General features: G+C 38.7%; 1 pseudogene; it reads right to left on the bottom strand.

The window, feature by feature from the left end:
* Positions 1-1,534: 1,534 nt before the first annotated feature.
* Positions 1,535-3,242, bottom strand: LOC120741590 (annotated as a pseudogene).
* Between the last annotated feature and the right edge of the window lie 2,207 nt (positions 3,243-5,449).

Genomic DNA, 5,449 nt, shown 5'->3' with positions numbered 1-5,449 from the left:
CATTAATATTAAACAAAAGTTTAATGTGACCAGTCATATTGCATCTGATTAACAGAGGAGTCACCTAAATATTACACTATTAACCCAGTGCTTTCCTCTCATGATGTTGAGAGTGGGCAGTAGTGAGTGAACACAGTAGTGTTCAGTACACATGCTTCTTTGGATTTAAAGAAATGTATCTATTCAAGTGTCATGGAGCATTGTGAAAGTGACATTCCAACAAAAGCATTTTAAGGATGTTCATTGTCATAGATGTGGTGTCTCAGTGAAAACCCTAAAAAGTTACTGACACATAAAGAAGGCCTACGCAACAATGAAGCACAATCGGAGTGCCCATGTCGTGAAGTAGGTTGCAAGTCTCACTTGAGAAATTACAGTGCTTTTAAGTGTCTTGTTTATCATCATCATGTGCCACAACAATCACAAATGTTTGAAGTTACTCTTTATAGTCACATAAAAAGGAAGAACACTGTTGTCCCTATTATTAACTTTAAGGTGATCCCTCAGTGTTCTCTCTCTATTATCCTTTGGTGTATTTGTTCTGTAAACTTGTTAGTCAATTGTCTCCTGTGTTATGCATTTAGCCTTTATTATTTTGTTTCATTGTCTTGAATAGTTTCAGCTGTGCCCTTTTCTGCAGTTGTGTCCACTTCCACTAACTATCTAGCATTTATAATCTATTTCCTTTGTTCTTTCTCAGATACTTTGGTTAAGTTCCCTCATGTGCTCCTTGTTCTCTGAAGAATTTTGGATTTGCTTTTTACTTTTCGTCTGTGGATTTCCAGATACTATCTAACTGAAAGTTAGATTACAGTTTAACCTGCTGGTAACCTGGATAATATACAATTTTATTAAATTAAATAAAAGTAAATATATCACAGTTTAAAAACCTAGTAATAACAGAACTTTTTGACAATTTTAGACCCCATTGAATTGTATCACAGTGGTGTTTGACCATATTATCAAGAATTCCATTGTTCTTACATGTGAATAGATTTTATTTAATATAAAAACTTAAATTTTAACTACAACATTTTTTGTAAAAACACAACAGGTGGCAAATTTACATTATTTTTCCAGTCCTTTTTAAACAGTGATGGAAAAAATGGTATTTGTCTAGCAATAAGTTTTAAGAAGTTCAGACACAGGAAATAAGCACTACTTATCATGTAGACATTAATGTGTGACAGACAGTTATACAAGGCTGGTTGTGTTGATTAACAAAGACTAAAAACACTTTTTAAAAAATCTGTTATGTGAATATGACAACATTCCTGTTTAAACTTGTTTTATCTAAAGTTTTATAACTACAGCAACAAATCATCTCCATATACACATCAAATAGAAACATGAATCACTTGTAATGATTAGAAACTTGATAGAATTTCAAATCTAGTTTGGGGAGTCATTCAGTGAGAAACAGTGAAATGATTTTCCATGTGAAAAGGTGGACAGCAGAAACAGAAAGAAACAGTGAAACTAAAAGAGAAACAAAGAGCTTTGGAACAACGAGGCAGCAGGAGGACAGCTGCAGTTTAACAGCTTCAACTCACTGACAGGAAACAACATTAGAAACATCATCATCCTCAACTCATCTGCTGCACTGACACTGACACCTTCAACGGACACACGTTCAGTTTATCATAAGTGTTAATGAATGGAAACATCCTGTGAGTGAAAGTGTGTGTGAAGGTGTGTATGTGTGTGTTAGTATCAGGATCAGAGAACGACAGCTTTCCTCTGTTCCAGTCCAGATTCACTCTGATCCTCTGGAGCTTCTTCTGAACTGGAGACACTAGATCCAGCTGATGGTGAAGTAATGAGTATTGACTTCATGAAACGCTATTCCATAATCCAGACTGTATGTGTCCCTTTCTCTGGACAGACTCTGGTGACACACCCACTACCCATAATGTACTGTATCCAACCTCGACATCCCAGCTGTGAGTCCCTGAGTTAAAGCCCTCAGAGCCCAGGACAGAGCAGTGATCAAACCTCTCTGGATTATCAGGAAGCTGCTGCCTCTCTCCTCCTCGTCTCACACTGGTCAGATCTTCAGACAGGATGAGGTTTGGATGAACAGTGTTTGGGTCCAGGATGAGAGGAGTGTAGGAGACCATGCCCTTCATGTTGTTCCAGATGTTGAAGGTCAGGTTGCCCAGGTGTTTGGCCTGGTCTATCAGAGCTCCTGAGGGCAGCTGTGGATCATCCAGCAGGGGGCAGCGCTGGACTCTTTCCACTGCAGCCTTGTAGTTGTGCAGGAATGAGACGTCTTCAGCTCTCAGCTCCTCCTCTGTGGCTCTGACTGTGTCTGAAAGAGCTGCTATCTCTCTGCTCAGAGCCTCCATCTTCTCCTTCATCATCCCACTCTTCTGCTCCTCTTCCTCCCTCAGTGCAGCCAGCCTGGCCTCCTCTTCCTCTGCTAGAAACTGCTGAAGCTTCTTAAACTGCTCCTTAATCTGCCTCTCTGTGTGTCGGGCCTGGACCTTAATGTGTTCTGCTGTTTGATCAAACTTCACTTGAACTTCTTCACAAACCTTTAACTTCTTCTTTAAGGGCTCCAGAGTTTCCTCAAGTTCCTTCTTGTGTTGTTGTGCAGCTTCATCGATGGGTCTGAATCTGTGATTGGTGTGATTTTGTGAGATGCAACAGACGACACACGCTGGCTGCTGATGGTCCAGACAGAAGAGTTTGAGTTTCTCAGAGTGCAGACTGCAGAGAGCCTCTGAAGCTCTCTGATCTCTCTCCTGTAAGAACGACTCACACAGGTTCTTTAAAGCCAGGTTTGAAGGTGGATCATCACTGATATTTCCTTACAAACTGGACACTCGTGTATTATTCTCTCTCTCCACCATCTCTTCAGACAGTCTTTACAGAAGCTGTGGCTACATGACAGAATAACAGGATCTCTGAAGACCTCCTGACAGACTGGACAGCAGAGATCCTTCTGTGATCTGGAAGCCATTGAGTCTGTGAGTGAAGCTGAAAACAGCAGACAGGAAGTACAGTCAGTCCTGGCTCCCCTCCCTCCTCTACCACCTTCACTGAAACCCTTTGAGTCGTGTTTTTGCTCAAACTCACATTCAGTGTGTGGAGCGTCAGCAGCTTGAAGCAGCAGTGTTGGAGTTTTCCACTTTTCTCTCCTGTAGCTGGACTCACTCAGAGGAAGCTGCTAGTTTGGTCTGAGCTCAGTCTGATCGTCTGTGCGTCTCTCTTTACCGATGAAAAAGAACAGCCTGTTTCCTGGTTAGTTTCAAATGAGTCAGGATGAGGAGGGGAGGTTAATTCACTCTCCTTTCTCAAATACTCTCGCTTTACAGAGAAACGAAGGTGTGTTTCATTCCAAAGTTCAGCCGTTTACCTGCCGGCAGCTGTAAAACAGGTCACAGCATGAGGCTCAGAAAAGAAAGTGTGATTCAGTCGTGGAGGTGTTTGTGAGGTTTCATTTTAAAAGTGCTTGAGGGTCTTCAAGTTTAAAAAACAATGGAGTTTGTTCTTCTTTTCCACATACCTCAGGAGTGTAATGCAGGAACATATACACAGGGAATTTTGTGTGTTTATTGGTAAAAACAACAGTTTTCAGCTCATTAGTAATAAATCTTGTGAACTTGTTTCTCAGTAAGGTTGCACTGTTTATAGTGTCTATACTAGGGTGCTGGAAAACAAAGTATGTCCATATTGAAATAATTCCCCCTTTGTCAATACTTTCCAGGAAAGAAGACTAATTATACCAAAAATATTTGTCAGTTTATTAGTAACTGCACTATATCTTAAAGTCAAGATGAGTGATATTTCTCTTCACATATTAATCACACATTACTGATTCGATTGTGCTACATTATAGCACATTAACAGAGTCTGTTAGTTTCAGAGAGGATGAATTCAGTGAGTAAACTCTGACCTGGATAGAAAAAGATTTACAAATGATTCATGTAAAGCTACTGTTTTGAATTTTCAGAACAAAGCTCAAGAGAAGAAAGACATTAAAGACAAAAGAAGATGCTTTAGATGTTCAGATGTCATTCTGAATCCTGAAGTATGAGAATGTTCAAGCATCTACAAAGGGGAAGAGATTCAATACGTTCAGTCAACTTAATAAAAATTGAAACTTTTTATTTAATGAACAGAAAGAACACCTTTTCAGTACGTATATAAGATCAAAATGATCAGAGCATTGGAAAGTGAAGTGTCTTTTTTGCATGTATGAACACTTTAATTAAATCATTGCGAAACTGATAATTATTAGATAAATGTAAAGATTCTCACAAAGCGAACAGTTCCTGCTGGCTCCTTCTGTCTGTTTTCTGTTTATGATGATAATTCCTCTTGAAAGGAAGAGGAACTAGTATAGTCTGAATTTTCATTAAGCCTTAAAAAGTGCTTTAACATATGTGAAAAACTGAGAGAATTGTTAGGAATAGCTTTTTGACTTTACTATAATCCCTCCACCACTCATCCTACTGATAGTTTGGTCATTTGTCTGACATGATCAAAGGAGCAAAATTAAAATTTCATGTTAAAAACTTTTAACACCCTGGACTCGCTTGTTGCGGAGTCGTGGTTGATATTAGCCTGATGTATCTAATAAGAAACAGTACCACCCCACACAAGGTTACAGCATTGTTACATTTCCCGTTGACCTTGAGGTTGACATCACTGGCATTAAACCTTGTCCAAGGTTTTTAGTAGAACGATCTATGGTATCGCATTGCCTTATCTGAAGTTATCGCATTCACTAACTTATGTGTCCAAATTGCACACCCATCCCCCTCTGCTTTGAAGCAAGACCTGGCATGACAGTGCATTTATGTCCCAATTGTTTAGCTGAGCAAAATACAAGTATGCACACTACAGCCTGTGCATACTTATAGTTGTAGCATATTCATAACATACCTTCATATTGTGTACATTATAACATATCCATAATAGACCCATATTTTGTACCCTTATACCTTTAATAGACCAATTTTTGTAATATATCTATATTATTGCCCAAGCACTTTCTAATTTCCTCTCAAACTCGTGAGTGAGGGAGGGGGCTGAGTAGGCTAGGCTCCTGGCCTAAGTCAGGCAATGGGAGTATGTGGTGGGAGTGTGTTTGTGGCTATCTTCACTTTTTATTATTACTATTGTAAATATATAAATTCCTGCACTCTCTGTAAGGCATTACCCATGACCTTTAGTGCTTTTTTGTTTTAACTGTGTCGTTTATTTGTTATGTATTGTAGACTGCTATTCTTAGTCTTGATCGTTCTGCTGTAACACAAAAATTTCCCTTGTGGGATCGAATTACCATGGAAAAAATAACTATGTACTTGATTTTTCAAACTGCATTTTACCTTTTTTTGTTGAATAAATAATGACACAGTATAACATGTTGTGTTCTTTTGTTTTGTTTTTTATTATGTCCTGATATATAAAACTTTAAAACTGAAAGAGTATCTTTTTT

This window comes from Simochromis diagramma, unplaced genomic scaffold, assembly GCF_900408965.1.
Source record: "Simochromis diagramma unplaced genomic scaffold, fSimDia1.1 OVJJ01000326.1, whole genome shotgun sequence".
NCBI classification, from domain to species: Eukaryota; Metazoa; Chordata; class Actinopteri; order Cichliformes; family Cichlidae; genus Simochromis; species Simochromis diagramma.
This window is presented reverse-complemented; position numbering and strand designations above follow the sequence as displayed.